Below are 26,785 nucleotides of genomic sequence, written 5' to 3'. Positions count from 1 at the left end.
TCTGCACATATCTACACAAAATCAGTGATCGACAAATCAGTTGCTACTTGAGTCTGTTTGAATTCTATAATTAGGTTTGCACTATCCCTCACCAACTGTTTTGGGATTCTGGAATAAGTGTGACTCAGATACCACACACCAACAGCATAATGGCGACCAAACCAGAAATATCGCCGAATTTTATCTTCGTTTTCCACAGCAACATCATCAAACATGGACACTGTATTTGCCTTTAGTTTTTCCGGTGGACGGATATCAGTGTTCACACTGCATGTCGTCACATCATCTACAATTTGCAGTAACTCCTGTAATAGTTGGTATTTGGGCCGAAATAGTGTTTTTCAAAATACACACACGTGCTCAAAGCGGACTCCATTCGGATACATTAGCAGCTACGAGAGAACATTTGTTTTGCCGCAGTTGGACGGACCCACAGTTATTGCTCATATTTTGTTAGGAGGAAGTACACCATCTTCTTCCGGTGTTCCTGCAGACTGTCACAGCTCTAGTCGCTTACAACGAAGTCTTGATGCTTTACCCACCATGCCATAATACGAGTACCTACTACATCAGGTACTGGAGTGCAATGGGTGTTTATAGAAAATAATAAACACTATGACCTTTCGTGATCACGACTATATCAGGTATTAGCGTGCGAACGGTTTTTAAGGAGAATTTTGTTAAATTACACAATTTTTTGTTATTGCATGTTTGCAGTGAAACTACTGGTGGCAACAGATTTTGTGCTTGCATTATAATGAAATGTAAGATATATAAAACACATACATGGTTATACACATTTTGATTCAGTAATCACACACAGGATGCATACATCGACTGGGTCTTCCTTTATCTTAACGCCAGTACAGTATATAGAAAATAATGCCTTCTTAAGCACAGAATTCAATATCTATTTGTCTCAAACTTATTGTCAATACATTAGTATTCGCTGGCATTATATTGACCCACTGTTCGAATCCGTCGACATGCACACTGTTCATACTTCGATACCCTGCAATACCTCTATACATAGCTTTAACACAAGGCAACCATCTCCTCAGTCTTTCCAACATAGTGGGTAGCACTAGTGCAGAGTCATTGTATACGGTTGTAATGGATAGAGTTACAGCAGCACAGTAAATATTCGGAGGAGGACGGCTCTGATGGTACTCGGCAGTCAACTGCTGTTTGATGTAGGCTTTGGCACGACACAGTTCATTCTATTCTACCTTCTTGAACCGCACATTAACAATTTTAGCCGCATTCTCGATCTCTGTCACAGCACTCCCCTCTCTGTCTTATATGCTTCTACACCAATATGTAAGCATCGTTGGCACATTAACCGCTTCAGATCTATTTGGTCCTTTATTATGCCACTATCGGTTTCGTGATGCTAAAATCCACATCTTCAAGTAAACGTATGATTAAAACATTGCAGCGAAAAAGCTCGGAACCTTTTGTCCCAACATTCGTTGTCCGTCATAAAAAGCATAGCTAAAAGACAGTATGTCATCGATTAAAAACTGCCGTATGCCAATATGGTGGATGAGTCTAAAAATTGGCAGAGCACGTGGGCGCATCCCTTGTACGCGGTTCGATATAGATCGGAGAAGTGATCACTATGGTACGATTTGCTTTCGACCCATCCACTATATTGGATTCTGGCAGTTTTCAATCAATGACATACCGTCTTTCAGCGATGCTTAATTTTGACTGACAACGAATGCTGGGAAAATGTTTTAATCATACATGTCAAAGGTTACCACTGTGTAGAAAGCTTAGATACAAAAAAGTTTCGTCGAGAGCAACATATAGAAGCATCTGCCTGTCAACTTAAACTGAAGGAGGGCTCTTTTATAATTGTGACAGTATATAGGTCCCCTTCATGAAACTTTCATTTATTCCTGGAAAACTGGGATCCCTTGTTGTAGGCAGATAGGGGAAAGAAAATTAATATTTGTGGGGACTTCAATGTTGATTCACTGCAAGAGTGTAATAGGAAGAATGACCTGGAAGTCTTGCTCGGTTCTTTCAATTTGACATCTGTCATTGATTTTCCACCTTGGGTAGTAAAGGACCACAACACATTGATAGATAACACTTTTATAGGCCAAGATAAGTTTAAAAACATAAATTCTTGGCCTGTTGGGAATGGCCTTTCTGATCATGGTGCTCAGCTATTTACAGTATATGACACAGCTCCTTTCAGTAATTCAAAACTACCCTCCAAAGTAGTGCGTTCAATTAATTACTCAACAATCAGAAACTTCAGGGAAAATCTTCAGCAGTTAGACTGGGATGAGGTGTACAAGGAACCCAATGCTAATTTAAAATATAACTTATTTCATAATACATTTGTAAGGGAATTTGAAAACTGTTTCCCCAGGAAAGTAGCTAAATCTAATTATAAGAAACCATGCAAAACACCTTGACTGTCCTAAGGAATAAAAATATCTTGTAACCCCAAAAGGGAACTGTATCTAACAACAAGAAAGAGTAAAGACCCAGAAACAGCCAAACATTATGAAAACTACTGTGCAACATTAAGAAAGGTTATTAAAATATCCAGAAGCATGTGCATCATGTCTGAGATTAATACCTCTGATAACAAAATCAATACAATTTGGAATACTATTACAAGGGAGACAGGGCAACCAAGAGTGCAGGATGACGGCATTACCATCAAAGAAAAACTTGACGAACAACAAGACGGAAGTCGAAAATATTTCGAATAATCATTTTTAAATGTTGTAGAGAAAATACGATTTCAATGTTCGTTAGAAGAAGCAAGGCAGTTAATGGAAGAGGCCTTACCCACACAATTTGATACAATTGAAATTGCACCCACCTCTCTTTCTGAAGTTAGGAAGATAATAAACTCTCTCAAGAATCAAAACTCACATGGAATTGATGGCAATTCCTGCAGGATAATAAAAGCTTGTTCCCAAGAGATAAGTGGGATTCTTAGCCACTTTTTGAGATCTGTCAAAGGCTTTTAACTGTGTGAATCATGGAATACTTCTAGATAAGTTCAAGTACTGTGGTATGAATGGGACAGCGCTCAAATGGTTTAAATCATACTTGACTGGAAGAGCGCAGAAGGTTGAAATAAGTAGTTCACATAATACGCAAAAAAACTGGTGATTTTTTTAAACTGAGAACAATCAAGAATGGGGTGCAGCAAGGTTCAGTCTGGGGTCCTCTGTTGTTCTTAATGTATATTAATGACTTGCCATACTATATTCACGAAGATGCAAAGCTGGTACATTTTGCCAGTGATACAAGTATAGATGTCATACCCAACAGACAAGAATTAACTGATGAAATTGTAAATGATGTTTTTCAGAAAATTATTGAGTGCTTCTCTGCAAATGGACTCTCATTAAACTTTGACAAAATACAGTATACACAGTTCCACACAGGAAATGGAATGACACCATTAATAAATATAGACTTCGATCAGAAATCGGACGCTAAGGTAGAATATTCAAAATTTCTTGGTGTGTGCATTGATGAGGGGTTAAACTGGAAAAACACACTGAAGATCTACTGAAATGTTTGAGGTTAGCTACTTATGCTATTAGGGTCACTGAAAATTTTGGCGATATACATCTCAGTAGATTTGTTTACCACGTCTATTTTCATTCTCTGCTTTCATAAGGCATCATATTCTGGGGTAACTCATCATTGAGTAAGAGTGTTCATTGCACAAAAGCGTGTAATCACAATAATTGCAGGAGCTCATCCAAGATCATCCTCCAGACACTTACTTAAAGAGTTAGGTATCCTCACTGTAGCCTCACAATATATATATATATATATATATATATATATATAAACTTATTTCATGGCTGTGTGACTTAGCGTTATGCTGCTGTGATGGTCACGTGACCGCCTGGCGCGTGACCTTGAGTGTGCGAGTGAGAGCGCTGTGGAGTGTGTGAGAGAGAGCGCAACACGGGCCCTAGATTTACTAGGCCCGTGTTGCTGGAAAATCAAACTTATGAAATTTGTTATTAGCAATCCGAAAGAAATCAAAGGTAATAGCAGTGTACATGGCAACAACACTACGAGAAAGGATGATCTTCACTACTCAAGGTTAAATCTAACTTTGACTCAAAAGGGGGTAAATTATGCTGCCACAAAAGTCTTTGGTCACTTACCCAAAAGAATATAAAGTCTGACAGGCAGCCCTATAGCATTTAAAAGGAAATTAAAGGAATTTCTAAATGGCAACTCCTTCTACTAATTAGATGAATTTTTGAATATAGTAAGCGGGTAATTTTTCCGCCCTCCACACAAAAAAAAATTATTACGTGTCATATAATATTTTGTGTGATGTAATATCTTGTACAGACACCTTTTGGTAACCTGACACGTTCCACATCATTACGAAGTGTCGTATTCGTGATCTATGGAACAAATACTAATCTAATGTAAACTGTTCACATCAAGATGTGGCTTTCAGCGCCACAAAACTAGTACTAATACAATAATAAAGGACCAAATACAGCTGCATCGGTTATTAATACCCAAGATGAATATTCACATTCTTGTTAGCGCCACCTACAAGGTCGCCTGCAGTACGTAAGCGCTTCAAACTACTGGTGGTTAAATTATACACAGAAGTGAACAGAAGTGGTGCAAGGGGCTTAACTGGTATTTTCTCATCCACTACTTTCTCACTTTTTCCATGAAGTATCAATGGAATATTCAGCGATGGTGCGTACGATGGCGTCCATTACCGATCTGAGTCTTGCTGATTAGGATCGCCGGTACACTTCAGCGAGTCAGAGATTGCCTTACCCCATCAAGCTGACCAGGTGCGCAACAGGAATCCAGGATGCTGCCGCTGTTGCGGGTCTCGACGGGCTGGGACACGTCGCTACTTCAGTCCCCAACAAGCTGGAGGACGTCGCATCTACTTATGAGCAACGAAGAGGTGATAGAAGCACAAAAACTCATCTTCCTCACACACAGTAAACATAGACATTAAGCAGGGGTACTTACTCTTCTGCGGTTTCTTCCTGTTCTGTTGCTGCTGGCCGGTCACGGTGGCCGAGCGGTTCTAGGCGCTACAGTTTGGAACCGCGCGACCGCTGTGGTCGCAGGTTCGACTCCTGCCTCGGGCATGGATGTGTGTGATGTCCTTAGGTTAGTTAGGTTTAGGTAGTTCTAAGTTCTAGGGGACTGATGACCTTAGAAGTTAAGTCCCATAGTGCTCAGAGCCATTTGAACCATTTTGTTGCTGCTGCGGCTGGAAGGAACTGGACGATCTCGAATGGCGCTTCATATTGTCTGACTGCAACTGAGGTTGCAGAGCTGTTGCAATTACCTTATATACCCGATGTGATCGGATAATGCTTCTCTATTGGCTACCATCAATTTCAAGCGCCTCTAGTTCTATAATTGTATTAGGAAGATGCACTTGGGCTATCTTTCCAGGAGGGCCAGTGTTCCAGTCCAGGAAAACGCACCGCCATTTGTAATTTCCTGCCAGTTCCCGGGTGGAGGTTAGGGTGAGACGTCGCAAGAGCCCTGGGGCAATGGAATCTCCTCCAAAATTAGAAATTCCCACCATTTTTGAAGTTCCCGCCAATATTCGAAATTCACCCCAAATTTCGAAATTCCTTCCAATTATGTAGGTGTGGGAGAGGGGGGTGTGTAGGTGGGGGGTGACTGCGGCCTACTTGCTGGCTGAGAAAAACGTATGACATCATCAAGGGATGGGAGTGTGCATGGTTTGGTGGAGTAATTAATTGATCAATTCAATTAATTTGCTTATGAATATGATATCAAAACTGCTCTTGTGATCTCATCTCCGTACTGATACAGTCGAAGCTACAACTGGGCATCGAAATTCTACTGTAACACTCACTCGACAGAGCAGTCTCAGATTAGTCTAGTACGATTTTCGTTTTACCAACATATAGTAAGAGGGACAGTGAAGTCTGAGGAGTCAAGAGCGTCCATACGATAGTTCGTAGGGGTGGGCAAAGACCTCTAGGTATTGAGTATTGTTAGTATTTCGCAAGACGAATGGCGATTTTTAAGTAGCCATGGAAACGTTCCAGTTCCGACATTGTTAGAAACTTGCATGAATCTGAATTGTAAATCGCTTTCTTGGAAGAAATACACCTGACTACACTATTCTTCCCATTCCTAAACACTGTGGGTGCAGGGCGGTCACCCCTTTCCTCCCGGTATGGATGAACAACTAGTATTCCAGCAGCGAAAGCATCGCCCTGTCCCACCTGATTGCTACCGCCATGCAGAAGCGCGCTGCTCAGTCGCTACTGGAGTGCCGATTATTCTTCGTTTCCTATTGTTCCCGTTATTGCTTAGTCGAATGGACACGTAAAATTTTAATCTAAAAATCATTTTGTGAGATACGAGAAACAAATTGAAGCATTTTATCGACTTATGAAAGACATGATTAGCAGGATTTGGTAGAACTGTCAGCATTTACACGAAATTGAAAATATCTGCCGAAGCATCAGGGAAAATGCGCCTCAAGATACACTGGAGAGAAACCAAGTTTATAAAGTCCATCTGTAGGGGTGAATGCCTTGATAGCTTAGGTGCGGATGCACAACCGGATCTGTGTTCCTTGCGGTAAAACTGCGACCAAATGGGTGAATGTACAGTGGACACTACTAGCTTCTGACAAGTTGAGTATTTGTGTCGAAGAAGAAGCGTGTCCAGGTGGCTGAGGTAGAAAAAGCTTTGAGGTTTGGGGTTGATCTGTTATTCTGTGCAATGGATTAATTTGAAATGTACCCTTTACCCTGTGGCTCCTGCAAGATGCAAATTCCACCCCCACACTACTACAGCTCAAGGCGACAGTAATATCGTCTGCCAATCAGCATTGCTCTTCTAAAACGGAAAAATGACGTTTCGTTTAAGGCGACCAATCCGGAAACCTGTAGCATTGGCGTTTGGCGTTTGCTGTCTCCCTGTGAAAATCTCTGAAACTGTGAGCTATGTGTAAGGAATGCGTAAGCTGGCCGCTCCCACACAATGTAGCGGAATTTGCTTTTAAGCCAAACACGAGGTTGTTCCCCCCTTTGGCTCAGGCCCATGCTGTCCGTTACATGGGCGGTTAATGGCCGACACAGGCTGGGTCGTCCTCTGAAGGGACCAGCGTCCTGTTGTGCGCTTTCTTTCCCGAACTAAAAGCTTCTGTGACCGTCGTGTCTGGAATGTATGTGTGTACGCCAACCTCGAGCATTTCTACCATGGTGCGCTTAATTGTTATTTGCATATCGTTTACATGAATTCATACAACATTGACTTTATCTTATCGAGTTTGTTTTCGAACGAAAGGTCTTGATGTGCAGAATATCATTATGAGGGCGGAATATGTAAGCAATGGAGGTGAGGATACCACGACATCTTACAAAGCAACTGTACGTGTTAAGCAGAAGATCTGGACTCGAATCGTAGTCCAGTCAGATTTTCAACTTTCTCCACAGAATTATTTAGATCCCAAATAATTTCCCCCATACCGATTGCCCTAAATTTGAGGCTATGTATAATCCAATGAAGATGTACCCTTTTTTATGAGACAGATACACACAAAACGAGAACTTGCATCTTATTCCTGTTAAGTAACTACGGACCACGTTCTTACATCTCAAATTTGTCACAAAACATATAATCTGTCGTGTGATACATAGAAGTTTCGTATAGGAGATTTCTTCTGCTAGGGCAGAGGAACACTTGAGGTGGAGATGTTCTGGCCGCTCTTTTGGTCATTCGATTACAGGCAAAAATTATCCAGAAATTTGCATCACTTTTTATCGAACCTTACTCAATTGCTGGTTCAATCCGCATAGTCGCCTTATACCTAAGGTGCTACAAGTAGTTCTAGGCGTGGCAGTGTATCCCTTATATGCCCAGTGCAGCAGTGATACGACTCTGTGTAGTGCAGAATGTTCGAAGCCTTCGTAGTTCTGATTGGGTTGTTACATGTCATCTAATCTTTACGAAATTCCTGTCCGACTTCTCATCAGAAACTGAGACTTTCAAAAGTTTTGACAGAAAATGTGTTTCATGGAGAGCGACACAACCGGCCGAAGTGGCCGTGCGGTTAAAGGCGCTGCAGTCTGGAACCGCAAGACCGCTACGCTCCCAGGTTCGAATCCTGCCTCGGGCATGGATGTTTGTGATGTCCTTAGGTTAGTTAGGTTTAACTAGTTTTAAGTTATAGGGGATTAATGACCTCAGCAGTTGAGTCCCATAGTGCTCAGAGCCATTTGAACCATTTTCTTTTTTTTTTTTTTTTTTTTTTTTTTTTTGGGGAGCGACACAGATAGCAGAATAAGACGAAATTAGCAGTTTCGTTTCTGAAAGGTGACGATAATATGCACTACGTGACCCAATTTTTATCTAAATCAGTTCATTTCTGTCAAATCAGTCAATTTTAGGTGGAAGTCAGCAAATGTTGTGCTGAAGTCATTAAACGGTGGGTCCAAACCGTTCAATATTTAATAGAATTGATTTGTGCAAAAGATTGTATTGGAATTTTCATACAGTTTCTCACATTTTCACAAGTATTTTAAGTATACGTATTTGATGATGACATGCTGTTAACATATTGGGTAAAAAAAATGAACAAATGCCGGATTTTCCCGTCCAGTTGAGATCGAAGGCATTGGAGGCGGAACTTAAATCCCAGTTGCTTTTTTTAAAAGCATGGGGCCGTGTACCATCAAAGGAACCACCCTGGAATTTGCCTGGAGTGGCGTGTTGATTATGTAACAAAGGCAAAAGTGCAGTAATTGCTGTGAACTGTGAACTGCAACAATACACTACATACGAGGGCAGTTCAATAAGTAATGCAACACATTTTTTTTCTCGGCCAATTTTGGTTGAAAGAACCGGAAATTTCTTGTGGAATATTTTCAAACATTCCCGCTTCGACTCGTATAGTTTCATTGACTTCCGACAGGTGGCAGCGCTGTACGGAGCTGATAAAATGGCGTCTGTAACGGATGTGCGTTGCAAACAACGGGCAGTGATCGAGTTTCTTTTGGCGGAAAACCAGGGCATCTCAGATATTCATAGGCGCTTGCAGAATGTCTACGGTGATCTGGCAGTGGACAAAAGCACGGTGAGTCGTTGGGAAAAGCGTGTGTCGTCATCGCCGCAAGGTCAAGCAAGACTGTCTGATCTCCCGCGTGCGGGCCGGCTGTGACTCCTGCAATGGCGGAGCGTGCGAACACACTCGTTCGAGATGATCGACGGATCACCATCAAACAACTCAGTGCTCAACTTGACATCTCTGTTGGTAGTGCTGTCACAATTGTTCACCAGTTGGAATATTCAAAGGTTTGTTCCCGCTGGGTCCCTCATTGTCTAACCGAACACCATAAAGAGCAAAGGAGAACCATTTGTGCGGAATTGCTTGCTCGTCATGTGGCTGAGGGTGACAATTTCTTGTCAGAGATTGTTACAGGCGAAGAAACATGGGTTCATCACTTCGAACCTGAAACAAAACGGCAATCAATGGAGTGGCGCCACACCCACTCCCCTACCAAGAAAAAGTTTAAAGCCATACCCTCAGCCGGTGAAGTCATGGTTACTGTCTTCTGGGACGCTAAAGGGGTTATTCTGTTCGATGTCCTTCCCCATGGTCAAACGATCAACTCTGAAGTGTATTGTGCTACTCTTCAGAAATTGAAGAAACGACTTCAGCGTGTTCGTAGGCACAAAAATCTGAACGAACTTCTCCTTCTTCATGACAACGCAAGACCTCACACAAGTCTTCGCACCCAAGAGGAGGTGACTAAACTTCAGTGGACTGTTCTTCCTCATGCACCCTACAGCCCCGATCTCGCACCGTCGGATTTCCGTATGTTTGGACCAATGAAGGGCGCAATCCGTGGGAGGCACTACGCGGATGATGAAGAAGTTATTGATGCAGTACGACGTTGGCTCCGACATCGACCAGTGGAATGGTACCGTGCAGGCATACAGGCCCTCATTTCAAGGTGGCGTAAGGCCGTAGCATTGAATGGAGGTTACGAAGAAAAATAGTGTTGTGTAGCTAAAATATTGGGGAATAACCTGGTGTATTTCAATGCTGAATAAAACAACCCCTGTTTCAGAAAAAAATGTGTTGCATTACTTATTGAACTGCCCTCGTACATACAGCCAGATTCACTACAGATTTGTGAAATTTTATTGTTTTTCCTCAGTAACTGCGGTGGTTTTGGATTTGCTTTGAGCAGAGTACTCCTGAAACTGTCTACTATCAATATGTACGTGAAATGGTGAATATGAAAGATGGTATCTCAGCTTCTCGCAGTTTCATCCAGGAGTTGTCCACTGTCGATCTCTTTTCTCGAGCCTCACTTCAGGATACTTGTTAGGTTCCTTGATAATCCTTTAGCTGCCAACGCATCAGCTATTGGTATGGTGGTGTTAATAAACCTTCACCAATCTACAACAGGCATACCGCGATACTGCGTCAAGTTTACTTCAGCGTACATGTTTCATTATGTGTTCCCACCTCTTCCATTCACAGGATACGTAATACACCCGATAACTTTGATGATGATGATGATAATGTTTGGTTTGTGGAGCGCTCGACTGCGCAGTTATCAGCACCCGTATAAATTCCCAGCCTTTGCTAAGTCCAATTTCGCCACTTTCAGGAATGATGATGACATCATGAGTACAACACAAACACCAAATCATCTCGAGGCTGGTGAAAATCCCTAAATCCGCCAGGAATGGAACTCGGAACCCCACGCCCAACATTAAAGAAATGAATCGTAGGTGTTACGGTGTGGGAAGGCATAATGTTGCATCGGCCTACTGACCTCCAAGACTGTGTACACGGTGCACTCACTGCTCAACCTTATTGTGTCTTACTACTGTTTCCTCATCTTCCTCTTTGATGAATGCATTTGGCCCAGGCTTTATTTCTAGGGATGGCAACACGCGACTCCATGGAACTGCGCAGGTGGAGGACTTCTTGTACTGGCCTGCCAGTTGCGCCACGGAGCAAGTGTGGAGGACGATGGGGGACACTCTGCAGCACGTCGGAATGCACCACGGTCATCCAGAAATTGTGAACCGTGTTGGCTAAGAAATGGAATGTCGTACCACAAGAAATCTTTACCAGTCTTCTGGCCACCAAGGAAGCACGTTACAGAGAGTGATGGTGGTGGTGGTGGTGGTGGTGGTGGTGGTGGTGGTGGTTAGTGTTTAACGTCCCGTCGACAACGAGGTCATTAGAGACGGAGCGCAAGCTCGGGTTAGGGAAGGATTAGGAAGGAAATCGGCAGCGCCCTTTCAAAGGAACCATCTCGGCATTCACCAGAAACGATGTAGGGAAATCACGGAAAACCTAAATCAGGATGGCCGGAGACGGGATTGAACCGTCGTCCTCCCGAATGCGAGTCCAGTGTGCTAACCACTGCGCCACCTCGCTCGGTACAGAGAGTGATCTCACAACCTATTGAGAAGAATGTCTCACCTTTTATAATATCCTGGTTACCATCATAAGTGCCGGCCGAAGTGGCCGGGCGGTTCTGGCGCTGCAGTCTGGAACCGCGAGACCGCTAGGGTCGCAGGTTCGAATCCTGCCTCGGGCATGGATGTGTGTGATGTCCTTAGGTTAGTTGGGTTTAAGTAGTTCTATGTTCTAGGGGACTAATGACCTCAGCAGTTGAGTCCCATAGTGCTCAGAGCCATTTGAACCATTTGAACCATCATAAGTCCGAGTGACGCCAGGATAAAAGTGGTCTTTGGATAAAAGTGTCATTTCTGTTCGTCTCATTACGTATTTCTTTCATCTCTTCTGTAATAACACTGTAGTTGTTTTTTCGAGTTGTGGTCCCAGGTTCATCGAGCTGTATTACTTAGCAGTAACACATCACATCCTAACAATGTGTGACAGTTTGCCACCGCCGGGAACACTGTGTTTGCACTTCACCACAAAAGTCTCAGAAAAACAACGGGAATCGCCTTGTCCGATAAAGGTTGGTTTTTGCCATTTTCGATGGCGATCCACATTTCCACTGCTTCCTTCCCTCCTTCGTCCCCCAGCACGCCGGTCTTCGAGCATCAGGGCCGCTACGTCTCCAGTGTTTTCTGCTTCTTCACACGGAAATGGCTTGTGGGTTCTTCGTGGATCACACTTTCTGACCACAATAGAGTGAGCGTCACTCAACCACTCTGTGATGGTGCATTGTTTTCATGCACTTCTGTGAACTGAAAACGGACTTTTGCACCTTTGTGCCACATCTAACGCAGATATAGAATTACCGCGTGGTGCTCCATTTCCTCGATGAGTTTCAACACTTTGGTTTGACTCCTCTAGCTGTGAACAACGGTATCACGTCGCAGTGACGTACGTACAAACAACTAAAGAGATATTTCCTGATGTTTTCCGTGTGGATCGAAAATAAAATACTTTTTGGGCTAGCACAATTAATGTTTTAACTGACGCTCAAATATTTCGGATGAAAATGTCTCTACCATTCTCAAAGTCAGCTGCTTGCAAGTTTTTAAATCACTTTGAACTCTGTGGAGTAAACGCGTATGCGTCAAAATTAACATTATTGGCAACAAGAGAGTAATTCATGGAATAAAGTATATGCGTCTATGACTAATACAAAACAATCACAGAATCAGCGAATGCACTGCCCTTAAGAAGTGTATTGTTGATAATTATGAATGGCGTAAGGACGTAGAGTGTATCCTTTGAGGACACAGACGTCAAATGCGGGGCTTACACGATTTGTCGAGATGGAAACTGAAACCTACAGTTACGGATAAGGTGACGTAGAGCGAAAGGTTAGGGCCCATGTAACATCACGTGTCATTTCATGTTATTACCTTTTTGACAAAAATACCTCTGAAAAAGACAGGCGTTTAGTAACCACAATTTCATAATTTCAGTTAATTACACCACAGAGTAAGATATCAGATTTCAGTACTAGGGTAATAAAACAGGTGGCGCTTGTTCAATAAAAATTTAAGCTGACCTAAATTATGAAAAGGTCTTAATTTAATTAAAACGAAACAGACAGACGTTCAATAACAGCTTCAGTTAAGTAAAATTACCGATTAGACACAGCTTCGGTTAAGAATCCAAGAGTTTAATTTGCCTTTCAAGGCCCTTTTCGTTGGCTACAGGCCGGAGAAGGAAATATTAACACAGGAAGGTTAATTACGTGGAAGCAGCAGTAACTGGCCAAACGATATACGCGCGTCACTGAATTGGAGCGATGATGTCGGCACTGCCCGAAGATATCTCGAAATCAGCACCCGGCCGTATACAAAAGGAAGGTACTTATCTAATTTTCGAAGACATTTGGCAGGGGAGTCAGCTAAAGCCCAACGATCTAGGTACTGTGAGACGACCCGGTGGGGAGCGGGGGTCCAGCCACAGCACAGGATGAACAAGTTATCGCTTCGGCTCATCGAACACCATCGGCTCACACAGTTTAAGATCCCCTGTTAACGAACTACCATGGCCTGGAGAGGCAAACAACAGGCACAATTCTGAGAACCAACTGCTGGTGACGTAGATAAGCTTAGACATCACTATGATCGCAACAGAGTTATAGGAATCAATTACAATATAACAGTTAAGGCCTCATAAACGTAACTGATGATCACGACAGAAGCTGAAGATTGCCGTTTCCAAACGGAGCCCAGAAATCAGCGCAGTGAAACTGGCTTCAACTCCGTCATAGGAGTGCCACGTCCCGGAGCTGGCTAGCCAGACCTCGCACGAAGACTGCACGCGACGTCAGGGACGGATTCAAATCGGCCCACAAATAAGCCTGACTCCGTGCCAAACAAGCTTGCGCAAGTGGTCGCTTCACTCGCCAGGTGGATCGCGCTCCGCGTCATCTTCCCTCCTAAACCACTCCCCAACTCGCCATACCACAACACGCCCCGTCCTCAACAACCTTGAACAAAGATCTTACTGGCGTCAAACTACAGATAGATCTAGTAGCACGAGTAATTCGAAACGCGTCGAATGCAGCCCCGCCATGGCTCAGAAATCATCGTTTCGGTTCAGCAGGCTGTCTGCTAATTGTGATGCTACAGTTTTCTTGACCAGTCAATCCAAGGGGGATGAAACAGTGGCCCGTAAGTTAAATGTCCCATTATCTATGAAATGGCAATTGGAAAAGCAACGTAAAGTCACTGTTGATTTATTAGGATGTAGAACACAGGCTTATCGCTGGATCCAATACAACGTTCCTTTATAGTACGTACTCTTTGCCGTTTGTAGATATCTTTTATCACAAAGACATGGAGTTCTATTTATAAGCCGGCCGTTGTGGCCGAGCGGTTCTAGGCACTTCAGTCTGAAACCGCGTGAACGCTGCGGTCGCAGGTTCGAATCCTGCCTAGGGCGTGGATGTGTGTGATGCCCTTAGGTTAGTTCGGTTTCAGTAGTTCTAAGTTCTAGGAGACTGGTGACCTCATATGTTAAGTCCCATAGTGCTCAGAGGCATTTGAACCATTTCTTTCTATTTCTGTGTTGCTACGGGCAGTTCTCTCTCACCCATGGTAGCTAATTTATTTACGGAGGATATACAAAGTACAAGGAAAAGAACTCGGCTCTGCAGTGTAGTGCTGATATGCCGATAATAGTCATAGACTGGCCTGATGGCGAAAACAAATTTATCAAGTTAATTGGACATCTACACTCCTTTCACGAAATTTCAGATTTACAACTAAACGGGAAATGAATGACTGTCTACTGTTTCCGGATATTAGAGTTCTACATAAGGAAGATGGCATTTTATGACGTGGCGTTTACCATAAGCCTACACACACCGATATGTACGTATAGGAGTCTGGTTGCGACCACCCTTCACAAACTATGAATGTATTTGAAACTTCAGTACACACGGCTTATGTAGTACTCGACGCCAAAAATGGCTCTGAGCACTATGGGACTTAACTTCTGAGGTCATCAGTCCCCTAATACTTAGAACTATTTAAACCTAACTAACCTAAGGACATCACACACATCCATGTCCGAGGCAGGATTCGAACCTGTGACCGTAGCGGTGGCGCGGCTCCAGACTGTAGCGCCTGGAGCCGCTCGGCCACTCTGGCCGGCGTATATGACGCAGATGGCCGACAAAGTGAAGTGGTACAGTGCAAGGAATATTCCGTGACAATGGATGTACATAATATCAAATTGCGACGCTCTGCAAGCGCATTCACCAGGCTAATCAAAATAAGATCAAGAAGACGGAGATATGAAGCCTTCGGTGTATCCCCCTCTGGGGGATATATCTATCGAAAAAATACTACAATAATGAAGAAGCATAAAATGGGTATGGTATTCCTTCTTCCGGCAAAGACTGCAGCTCTTCTGGGGTCTCTTAACGCTGATCTGCTTTTACAAGACGTGAGTAAATATCGAATTCGATGAGCTTGCGGTAAAAGTTACTTAGGACAAACAATGAACACTGTAAAAGAACGTTGCACTGAACACCAGCCTAATATATCAGCACCACTCCATGGATTGCGAGAAAGTTAATTGTTGGCCACAGCTTCATCCTACTGGGATTTGGTCAAGCAAGCTGAGGAAATGTAATTAGCAGACAACCTGCTTAACCGAGATGAGGGCTTGACGTTGTGCTCACAACGGAAATTTTCTGAATTCTCATGCAATCAATAATTTTCAACAACACAGTTTGTAATCATTGTCTATTCCCTCAGTCTGCATTTGCGTTGTTTCTCTCATGGACCCATCGAGTATAATCGATGGCTGACGATATTGGTACCAACAGTTTTATGTTCGACGCATGCACTTTTACTCCGCATTGAGTAAAGCGATCCAAATACCTGCAAGTGACTCGCCATGAGAATGGCTGGAAACTTGTCAGCCGAAATATGAACCTGAGTTAAGAGTAAACCTTAAGCATGTCCGAAAAATGATACAATAATAAACATAAATAAGATTCTTAGACCCCTATGGCTAAATGCATAACTACATTTAAAGACTTTTGAGTAAGATTTACAGAGCCAGTAAACAACATAAGAGGAGAGACCGGGGGACATCAACAATTTGAGTTCGGGCAAGTAGCTGAAGTTCCACAACATCATCTTATGTTCGGACTGGAGGATGAATATTTTTTTTCTAACGGAAGGCTCAATACATTGTTTCGAGGTGTCGTCTCTGGTGTAAGTGTTGATGCAGAAGATTCATTGAGGGAGAACATCTTTGATATCTTGTTTCCACGTTGCGCTTCTTGCTTGGATTTGAGTATTGGAGAAGACTAGTCCTGGTTGCTCTGTGAACGTGGCATGGCATTACACCCGATTTTTCGGGTAGAGTGAGGAGGGCAGCCGTTGGCTGCACTGAAGAGTTTTAAATGATCGAACACAGAGACGGAAATTATTGGTGTTGTATGCTGCATGGACAATGGAAAAAATGGTCACAAGTCGTCAAGCGTATTTTTTTATATTTAAAAGAAGAACCGTGAAATATTTTGTGCATGTACACACAAACACCAAAAAAACTGGTGTAGGCATTCTGTATTCAAATACAGAGATATGTAAACAGGCAGATTACGACGCTGCGGTCGGCAAGGCCTGGGTAAGACTACAAGAAAAAATGGTTCAAATGGCTCTGAGCACTATGCGACTTAACTTCTGAGGTCATCAGTCACCTAGAACTTAGAACTAATTAAACCTAACTAACCTAAGGACATCACACACATCCATGCCCGAGGCAGGATTCGAACCTGGGACCGTAGCAGTCGCTCGGCTCCAGACAAGACTACAAGAGTTTGGCGCAGTTGCCTGCTCGGTTACTGCTGCTACAACGGGAGGTTATCGGGATTTAAGTGATTTTTAACATGGTGTTATAATCGGCACACGAGCGATGAGACACAGCATCTCTGAGGTAGTGATGAAATGGGAATTTTCCCGTACGACCATTTTACGAGCGTACCATGAATATAATCCGGCAAAACATAAAATTTTTACCATCGCGCGGCCGGAAAAAGATCCTGCAAGAATGGGAACAATGACGGCTGAAGAGATTCTTTCAACGCTACAAAAGTGCAGCCCATCCGCAAATTTCTGCAGATTTCAATGCTGAGCCACAAAAAGTGTCAACGGGCGAACCATTCAACGAAACATCATCGTTATCAGCTTTCGGAGCTGTAGGCTCACTCGTGTACCGTTGATGACTGCATGGCACAAAGCTTGATACCTCGCCTGGGCCCGTCAACACCGACATTTGATCTTTTGATGACTGGAAAGATGTTGCCCGGTCGGACGAGTCTCGTTTCAAATTGACGTGTACGGATATGGAGACAACCTCATGAATCCATGGACCCTCCATGTCAGCAGGGGACTGTTCAAGTTGGTGGAGGCTGTGTAATGATGTGGCGGTTGTTCATTTGGAGTGGTATGGAACACTTTATATGTGTAGATACGACTCTGACAGATGACTCATACGTAAGCATCCTGTCTAATCACCTGCATCCATTCATGTCCACTGTGCATCCCGACAGACTTGGGAAACTCCAGCAAACCACTGTGACACCCCACAGGTACAGAATTGCTACAGAGTGGTTCCAAGAACACACTTCTGCACTTCTGGGTGTAAACACTTCTGCTGGCCACCCCCCCCCCCCCCCCCTCCCAGACATGAACATTATTCAGCGTATCTGCGATGTCTTGCAACATGCTGTTCAGAAAAGATCTCCACCCCGTCGTGCTCTAAGGGATTTGTGGACAGCCTTGCAGGATTCATGGTGTGAGTTCCCTCCAGCACAGATTCAGACATTAGTCGAGTCCGCCACGTCGTGTTGAGGCGGTTCTGTGTGCTCTCGGATGCCCTAGACGATATTCGGCAGCTGTGCCAGTTTCGTTGGCTGTTCAGTGTGTAATACGTTAATGGGTGCGTTAGCCTACCGGGAAATTGGTATGTTTGAAACTTCCTGGCAGATTAAAACTGTGAGCCGGACCGAGACTCGTACTCGTGACCTTTGCCTTCCGCGGGCAAGTGCTCTACCAGCTGAGCTACCCAAGCACTACTAACGCACCATCCTCACTGCTTTACTTCTGCCAGTACCTCGTCTCCTACCTCCTGAAAAATGTCCCAAGTTCGAGTGTCGGTCCGGCACACAGTTTTAATCTGCCAGAAGTTTCATGTCAGCGCACACTCCACTGCAGAGTGAAAATCTCATTCTCGAATTGATATGTTTATCCAGTACAAGTGAATTAGGTTTCTGTCTTCGTTGCAGCCGTTTCTATTGAGACGGTAAAGAGCATCGGCATGGGGAAACTGAACATGCTGGTTTTTAACATGGATATGCAACAAAGAAAACAAATTAGTAAAACGTTCAGAATAATACTCTTCGCTACAGAAGCAAGCTTACAATTGTCAACGAAAACGAGAGCTTGCAGAATGAAATTTTCACTCTGCAGCCGTTACATGTACAGTCATCGACAAAATGAGCGAGACCCCTCTCCTTTTCGTAATGCTGATCCGCACAGCTTTAAAGTCTGCTACACAGCATAACAGGCAAGGCGACGAAGAGCTACCAACACACTATGCGCAGGCGTGAAACTGAAAAACTATCCGAACTTTGTCACACTGCTTTAAATCATGTGTAAGATTGTATTAATGCCGATTGGTCTGTTAAACACACCACATAAATAAAAGATATAAGTGAAAGAAGGAACGCTAATTAGTATGAACTGTAGTAATAAAAGTGAATTTAAGCTTATCCAGATGACATAACTATTTTAATAAGACGAAGTACCCCAGATCGTTACGAATTAGCAAAATATTATACACATTCGGCCGCGAAAAGGTCTGTGTCAACGTTCAGGCGAGTCATAGTGGATTACCGTTGCTTGACCAACCATGAAAGTGTGCAAATTTAGCAATGCGTGAACATTCATAACAAAATTCAGTTACAAATCATTCAGTGGCACACTTAAGTAAATTCAATTATTGACAGAAGTGGAAAAAGTAGGCATTAACAAGTATGCAATTCTACAAGATTTTCATACTTACATCCGCAGGGTGCCGGTACAGAATAAGGTAGCAATAAAACGTATTGGGCGCGCGAGAATTTCTTAAAATTGCTTTACTGATAGTCTGTCTGCCTCCATTAAGATTAGAACCGAAAACAAACCAGATCTCCCTTCCAGTAGCAAACACCTTTCACTACGGTATCAGACAAACCAGGAAAAAAGCCCTCTGTTATTATCCCAGACATAAACAAGCTGCAAATTTCGAAATGAAACTGGCAAAATGATCTGCAGTTTCTGTTGCACAGAGCTTTCTGGACTCAAAAATGAATTTTCTACCTTTATGTCACCGCTTACGTGACAGACATTCGGGATGTTTTTCGAAATAACAAACTACTTTTATAAGCGAGTAAGTTTAGCAGGATAACTCTGCACCACCCCAGGAAATAAATGGCTACATAGCTGCCAAACGTATTCTACAATGCCTCGAATTCTCCATTAGACTCCCCACAGCCAGAAAACGTTAATTAGCCGAAGTCTTTCTTAAGGTAGCCAGCAATGGGAATGCCCGCACTTCTAAAACTCAGTGGCATTAATACTGGGATCTGAATTGCCACGTGTATAGGCAAATGGATTTTATTTGCATTCCTGTAAACGTGATTTGAATCGAAATGGTAGCTACGAGTAATATGCTGATGTATCGACTGCAACTAGAACATTTCGAATAAAGAGTAAGGAGAATTATTTATGAGGGCCTCATCATCAGTAACTGTCGTAGCTATTTTCGATGTTAGGATTTCGTCACCTAAATCGGTAAAAATGGAACCCTGCTAGTCTCACTTTCTTGACCTTCTATCTATCTACACAACCCTTAAAACCCGTTTACTTCGAGTACGGGCAGACATAATAAGCGGAAATATATCGCACTTACTGCGATATACGGTTCCTTGGTGGTGTAAACAAGTGAGCTTCTATGTCAACGCGATCTTAAAATACGGCCGTTTATATAAAGAAAATTTACGCGAAAGGTCAAAAAATGGCTCTAAGAACTATGCGACGAAACGGCTTACGTCATCAGTCCCCTAGACCTAGAAATACTTAAACCTACCTTACCTAACACACATCCATACCCGGGGAAGGATTCGAACTGACGGCGCAAGCAACCGTGCTGTCTGCAATATGACGTTGTTGATCGCACGGCTAACCCGCGCCGGCAAGCTACAAAATTTACTCGCTAATAACAGTCTTTTGTTGTTTCGATAAATATCCGGAATGATTGTCACATAAGCGGTGACATAAAGGTAGAAAATTCATGTTTTGAGTCCAGAAAGCTCTATGCAACAGAAACTGCAGATCATTTTGCCATTTCCATTGCGAAATTGGTGGCTTATTCAAGTCCGGGGTAACAATAGAGGCCTGTTTTACTGGTTTGTCTGATAGCGTAGTGAAAGGTGTTTGCTACTGAAAGCGAGATCTGGTTTGTTTTCTGTTCTAATCTTGATGGAGGCAGATAGGCTATCAGTAAAGCAATTTTAAGAAAATCTCGCGCGCCCAATACGTTTTGTTGTACATTTATTCTGTATTGGCACCCTGCGGATGTAAGTATGAAAATCCTGCAGAATTGCATACTTATTACTGCCTACTTTTTGCGCTTCTGTCCATAATTGAATTTACTTAAGTGTGGCACTGAATGATTTTTAACTGAATTTCGTTATGAATCTTCACGCATTGCTAAATTTGCACACTTTCATGGTAGGTCAAGCAACGGTAATCGACTATGACTCGCCTGAACGTTGACACAGACCGTTTCGCGGCCGAATGCGTATAATATTTTGCTAATTCGTAACGATCTGGGGTACTTTGTCTTATTAAAATAGTTGTGTCATCCGGATAAGCTTAAATTCACTTTTATTACTACAGTTCATACTAATTAGCGTTCCTTCTATCACTTATATCTGTTACTTATGTCTTGTGTTTAACAGAGTTATCAGCATTAATATAATCTTACACAGGATTTAAAGCAGTGTGACAAAGTTCGGGTAGTATTTCAATTTCACGCCTGCGCATAGTATGTTGGTGGCACTTCGTCGCCTTGCTTGTTATGATGTTTAGCAGACTTTAAAGCTGTGCGGAGCAGCATAACGAAAAGGAGAGGGGTCTCGCTCGTTTTGTCCACGACTGTACAGGGGCGAAATGGGTTCTGTGACGGGGGAGGAGGGGTGACGGGGGTGAACAAATGTGGAAACAGTGCAACAGGACAACACAACGTATTACCATGCCGAATACGTTATAGGGGAGCCATTACCATTCCATAAACCCTTAAACTGTTAATGAAGCAATGGATAAATGCGGATGTTGTATGGTTTTCAAGGGAATCCTGTACCTTTTGTCATGCAAAATCGTGGCAGGTTCCGATAAGGAGAATGATGGCAGCGATCAGGCACCTTATCTCCTAAATATACTACACCGATGACCGTGGTAGCTAGGGGAGATGCAGAAGATCATCCTCTTGCTCGAGAAAACAGCAGTGGAAACTGCGAGCTACGTGAGAAGTAGTCTTACCGCCTTGGAACACTCCATCACAACAGGCCCACAAACTTTTAAAATCGGCAGGGCCTGATCAGTCAAAGTGGTCACACAATCTTAGGCTGGAATAAGACATTGGAGAGTAACGACTGGACCCATAGATTATCACGATACAGCTGCCCAATCGTCACCTAACATACGCCACTGCCGCCTCCCACCCCCCTCCCTGTTTCGCTCTTTTTTTTTTTCATCAGTCTACTGACTGGTTTGATGCGACCCGCCACGAATTCCTTTCCTGTGTTAACCTCTTCATCTCAGAGTAACACTTGCAACCTACGTCCTCAATTATTTGCTTGACGTATTCCAATCTCTGTCTTCCTCTGCAGTTTTTGTCCTCTACAGCTCCCTCTAGTACCATGAAAGTCATTCCCTCATGTCTTAGCAGATGTCCTATAATCCTGTCCCTTCTCCTTATCAGTGTTTTCCACATATTCCTTTCTCTCCGATTCTGCATAGAACCTCCTCATTCCTTACTTTATCAGTCCACCTAATTTTCAACATTCGTCTATAGCACCACATCTCAAATGCTTCGATTCTTTTCTGTTCCGGTTTTCCCACAGTCCATATTTCACTACCATACAATGCTGTACTCCAGACGTACATCCTCAGTAATTTCTTCCTCAAATTAAGGCCGGTATTTGATATTAGTAGACTTATCTTGGCCAGAAATGCCTTTTTTGCCATAGCGAGTCTGCTTTTGATGTCCTCCTTGGTTATGTCCGTCATTGGTTATTTTACTGCCTAGGTAGCAGAATTCCTCAACTTCATTGACTTCGTGACCATCAATCCTGATGTTAAGTTTCTCGCTGTTCTCATTTCTACTATTTCTCATTACCTTCGTCTTTCTCCGATTTACTCTCAAACCATACTGTGTACTCATTAGACTGTCCATTCCGTTCAGCAGATCATTTAATTCTTCTTCACTTTCACTCAGGATAGCAATGTCATCAGCGAATCGTATCATTGATATCCTTTCACCTTGTATTTTAATTCCACTCCTGAACCTTTCTTTCATTTCCATCATTGCTTCCTCGATGTACAGAATGAATAATAGGGGCGAAAGGCTACAGCGTTGTCTTACACCCTTCTTAATACGAGCACTTCGTTCTTGATCGTCCACTCTTATTATTCCCTCTTGGTTGTTGTACATGTTGTATATGACCCGTCTCTCCCTATAGCTTACTCCTACCTTTTTCTGAATCTCGAACAGCTTGAACCATTTTATATTGTTGAACGCTTTTTCCAGGTCGACAAATCCTATGAAAGTGTCTTGATTTTTCTTTAGCCTTGCTTCCATTATTAGCCGTAACGTCAGAATTGCCTCTCTCGTCCCTTTACCTATCCTAAAGCCAAACTGATCGTCACCTAGCGCATTCTCAATTTTCTTTTCCATTCTTCTGTATATTATTCTTCTAAGCAGCTTCGATGCATGAGCTGTTAAGCTGATTGTGCGATAATTCTCGCACTTGTCAGCTCTTGTCGTCTTCGGAATTGTGTGGATGATGCTTTTCCGAAAGTCAGATGGTATGTCGTCAGACTCATATATAGTCGTTTTGTTGCCACTTCCCCCAATGATTTTAGGAATTGTGATGGAATGTTATCTATCCCTTCTGCCTTATTTGACCGTAAGTCCTCCAAAGCTCTTTTAAAATCTGATTCTAATACTGGATCCCCTATCTCTTCTAAATCGACACCTGTTTCTTCTTCTATCACATCAGACAAATCTTCTCCCTCATGGAGGCTTTTAATGTATTCTTTCCACCTATCTGCTCTCTCTTCTGCATTTAACAGTGGAATTCCCGTTGCACTCTTAATGTTACCACCGTAGCTTTTAATGTCACCAAAGGTTGTTTTGACTTTCCTGTATGCTGAGTCTGTCCATCCGACAATCATATGTTTTTCGATGTCTTCACATTTTTCCTGCAGCCATTTCGTCTTAGCTTCCCTGCACTTCCTGTTTATTTCATTCCTCAGCGACTTGTATTTCTGTATTCCCGATTTTCCCGGAACATGTTTCTACTTCCTCCTTTCATCAATCAACTGAAGTATTTCTTCTGTTACCCATGGTTTTTACGCAGCTACCTTCTTTGTACCTATGTTTTCCTTCCCAACTTCTGTGATGGCCCTTTCTAGAGATGTCCATTCCTCTTCAACTGTACTGCCTACTGCGCTCTTCCTTATTGCTGTATCTATAGCGTTAGAGAACTTCAAACGTATCTCATCATTCCTTAGTACTTCCGTATCCCACTTCTTTGCGTATTGATTCTTCCTGACTAATGTCTTGAACTTCAGCCTACTCTTCATCACTACCATATTGTCATCTGAGTCTATATCTGCTCCTGGGTACGCCTTACAATCCAGTATCTGATATCGGAATCTCTGTCTGACCCTGATGTAATCTAATTGGAATCTTCCCGTATCTCCCGGCCTTTTCCAAGTATACCTCCTCCTCTTGTGATTCTTGAACAGGGTATTCGCTATTACCAGCTGAAACTTGTTACAGAACTCAATTAATCTTTATCCTCTTTCATTCCTTGTCCCAAGCCCATATTCTCCTGTAACCATTTCTTCTACTCCTTCCCCTACAACTGCATTCCAGTCGCGCATGACTATTAGATTTTCGTCCCCTTTACATACTGCATTACCCTTTCAATATCCTCATACACTTTCTCTATCTGTTCATCTTCACCTTGCGACGTCGGCATGTATACCTGAACTATCGTTATCGGTGTTGGTCTGCTGTCGATTCTGATTAGAACAACCCAGTCACTGAACTGTTCACAGTAACACACCCTCTGACCTACCTTCCTATTCATAACGAATCCTACACCCGTTATACCATTTTCTGCTGCTGTTGATATTACCCGATACTCATCTGACCAGAAATCATTGTCTTCCTTCCACTTCACTTCACTGACCCCTACTATACCTAGATTGAGCCTTTGCATTTCCCTTTTCAGATTTTCTAGTTTCCCTACCACGTTCAAGCTTCTGACATTGCACGCCCCGACTCGTAGAACATTATCCTTTCGTTGATTATTCAATGTTTTTCTCATGGTAACCTCCCCCTTGGCAGTCCCTTCCCGGAGATGCGAATGGGGGACTATTCCGGAATCTTTTGCCAATGGAGAGATCATCATGACACTTCTTCAATTACAGGCCACATGTCCTGTGGATACACTTTACGTGTCTTTAATGCAGTGGTTTCCATTGCCTTCTGCATCCTCATGTCGTTGATCATTGCTGATTCTTCCGCCTTTAGGGGCAATTTCCCACCCCTAGGACAAGAGAGTGCCCTCAACCTCTATCCGCTCCTCCGCCCTCTTTAACAGGGCCGTTGGCAGAATGAGGCTGACTTCTTATGCCGGAAGTCTTCGGCCGCCAATACTCTTGGGACATAAATTCGGCACAGTGTGAAACAAGACTCATCTGACAAAATGATATTCTTCCTTCGCATAACATTCCAGGTTTCATGGGTGCGGCTCCACATTTTCCTGTTAAGGGAATTAACGTGACTGGTGAGTGGCTACAGAACTCCAGCCCACCCTGTAATCCCTGTGTATGGAGATTCCTTCTTGCTATTTTGGTGCTAACAGGTATTGCTAGTGCGACATTCACCTACTTTCGCAGGTTTCGTCCTCTTATCTTTTGACAGAATTAAGACCGTCCATCACGATCACTCAGCACAGACGTTCGTTCGCGGTGTGACTTAAGAGACGATGTTTTTCCGGTTTCTCAGATATGGCATTCATGTCCCAAACAAAGCATTTTGAAACACTGAACGATTTGGGTACCAACGTTATGGAAGTACCCACTGTACTAAGAGCAACTATTTGTCCGCGTCTGAGTGCACTCACGACATTCCAGGTCAATACTACGGCCATGGAAGACACTTTCAACGCATTGAAGAGATTGCGTAGGTAGTGGTCAGATACAATAGCGCAATCTGTCGGCTTGGGTAGCACCTGCATTTCTGTTCGAGTACGCGTTTCCCATGGTCTTTCTATATTTTTGTCCTACCCCTGTACATTCCACCACCTTTCGCGAGTGCGAACAGCGGACTAAATACTTAAAGACGATTAAAAGTTGGAATCCTCAAACGCGTTAGTTAAGCATTATAACTTTAACATTACTTACAATACAAAAAGTCGCAAGATAAAAAACCATAACAAAAAAATGCATGAACTTCATGCCAATTCTAAAAGGCAAGGCTCAACAATGTAGCGTCTTGATATTTGGTCTTGCAAAGAAACCGTTTAACTTACACTAAACACAAAAAATACACTACACTATGTAGTCTGCATAACACATGGTTATATTCTAGGAGGCAACCGTCTAAAGGACTGGGAACCACGTTAAAGAAAAGACAGCACTGTCAAGAAAGTATATGTCTGTGTAATAATGTCACGAAAGCGGCCTAGCCATACTACACTGTTGACCCTCAGCAGTAACGAGAAAACCACACTAAATAGCCTTCATAATAGATATAAAGTACTATTGCGTACTGCAGACCAGCAAGGAAATTCGACTCTAGCGTTATTTGGAAGTTATTTATTCATTTGCAGTCACACTTAACCAAAACTGACGGCATCGTTCCCATGTTGCCGTCATTTTGAAATGAAGCCTAATCGGAATGTGAGATGCGTAGCTCCCACCAGCACCCAGTCCATCGTACACGGCAGCAAGAGAGAGCGAGCGAGAGGAAGGCCTTGCCACTGGTCGGGCGTCACTCGTTAACTGCGCGCGTGTTTGCCCACGGCGCTCCCTGGTCGCACCTCCGTCACCGCCGCACATCGCCACACTTCCCCCTCGCACCGAGCTCGCTGTCGATGTTTCGAATACTCCCTCCTTTGCCAAAGAGCATCTTGAGCCACCACACTACTCGCAGTGTCACGTTCTGGAGTCGATACGCAGAGTCGTTGCTGGTAGGCTCACGTCTCTCGTTCCATCCCATTTTCTCTCCACCTGAAATATCGTAATAACGAAGTGTTTCTGTGCTCAATGTCTTCTTCTGGTTGAAGTTTTAGTCGGTAAGTAACTGCTCCGTCACTTCCGCAGTATAAGTGGAAATCTCTCCCATTTTTGTAGCGCCGTCTTTTAGAAAGGTATATGAAGCAACATATGAGTCGAGTATTCTAGGAACGTACACCCGCGGACAGTGTATCGTCAGTCTCATACATACTACACACCAACATGAGTAGTCGCTTCGTTG

The sequence above is a fragment of the Schistocerca piceifrons genome, chromosome 5 (genome assembly GCF_021461385.2).
Source record: "Schistocerca piceifrons isolate TAMUIC-IGC-003096 chromosome 5, iqSchPice1.1, whole genome shotgun sequence".
Lineage (NCBI taxonomy): Eukaryota > Metazoa > Arthropoda > Insecta > Orthoptera > Acrididae > Schistocerca > Schistocerca piceifrons.
The sequence above is the reverse complement of the archived record's forward strand: the minus strand, read 5'-3'. Positions refer to the sequence as shown.